At 36.3% G+C, this 1,325-nt stretch overlaps 1 non-coding gene across 1 annotated transcript; it reads left to right on the forward strand.

The window, feature by feature from the left end:
- Nucleotides 1-571: 571 nt before the first annotated feature.
- On the forward strand, nt 572-678 carry LOC121212933 (small nucleolar RNA R71). Its single transcript, XR_005908305.1, has one exon. It is a non-coding gene; the product is annotated as a small nucleolar RNA R71 (small nucleolar RNA).
- Nucleotides 679-1,325: the final 647 nt, after the last annotated feature.

The raw sequence follows: 1,325 nt of genomic DNA on the forward strand, positions 1-1,325 counted from the left end.
TTAAATGCTGTCTCGGTATTTTAAAAATGAGTTTCTGACACTGATATAAACTTTGAGAGCATCTCTTCAAGGTTCGGCTTCTTTTCCTGTTGGTAGGGTGGTTGTTGGTAGCTTGGAGGTGGTCTCTGATTTCCTTGGCCTCCCTATGAGAAATTTGGGTGGTTCCTCCAACCTGTATTTAAGTGTTTTACCCATGTAATTTAACTACTCGTTATCCATGTTGTGGCCATAAAGTTGGTATTCTGAATTTCTTGATCGACCTCCACTTGCTTTGCACTGCATTACTAGGTGAACCTGTGAAGAACTAAGAAAACCATCAATTTTCTTATTCAAGAGTTCTACCTGATTAGAGAGCATGGTGACCGAATGGACGTTATAAACACCGGCTATTTTTGTTGGCTTTGTCCTCATGACTTTCCACTGATAGTTATTGAGTGACATCTCCTCTATAAACTCATAAGCATCTTCAGGTGTTTTATTATTGATGGTTCCACCAGCAGCTGCGTCAACCATTTGTTGAGTCGAAGGATTCAGGCCATTATGAAAGGTTTAAACCTGTAGCCAGAGTGGTAAACCATGGTAAAGGCATCTTCGCAAAAGGTCTTTGTATCTCTCCCATGCATCGTAGAGTGTTTCTAAATCCATCTGCACAAAAGAAAAGATATCATTACGTAATTTATCCATTTTAGCCGGTGAAAAATATTTAAGTAAAAACTTTTCAGTTATTTGTTCCCAAGTAGTAATTGATCCTCGTGGTAACGAGTTCAACCACTGTTTAGCTTTGTTCCTTAATGAAAAGGGAAACAACCGAAGACGAATGGCATCCTCAAAAATGCCATTGATTTTAAATGTGTCGCATAGTTCCAAAAAGTTTTCCAAGTGAGCGTTGGGATCTTCGTCCTGCAAACCATCAAACTGAACAAATTGCTGTATCATTTGAATTGTGTTAGGTTTGTAACATCCCGAATTAGGGCTTAGTCGGAATAGTGGTTTTGGGACCATAAATCCAATGTAAGAAAATTTAGTTTTATTATATTTTTATGGTCTACGATTTCACGGAATGATTTCGTGAAAATTTCGTTCGAAAATTTCGATGTTTGGGCACTCAATTGGGTCAAAAGGATTAAATTATAAAAAGTACAAAAGTTGAGTTCTACATGTTAGAGGTATCAAATTGTTATGAAAGTTTAAGTGGGAGGTCCTTAAATAGTAATTATACCATTAGTTAATTTTTGGACAAAAATGGACATGAAATGGGTGTAATAAAATATTTTTAAGTTAGGGGCATTTTGGTAAACCAATAATTAAAAGAATTAAAAAGCCAA

This window comes from Gossypium hirsutum, chromosome A13, assembly GCF_007990345.1.
Source record: "Gossypium hirsutum isolate 1008001.06 chromosome A13, Gossypium_hirsutum_v2.1, whole genome shotgun sequence".
Lineage (NCBI taxonomy): Eukaryota > Viridiplantae > Streptophyta > Magnoliopsida > Malvales > Malvaceae > Gossypium > Gossypium hirsutum.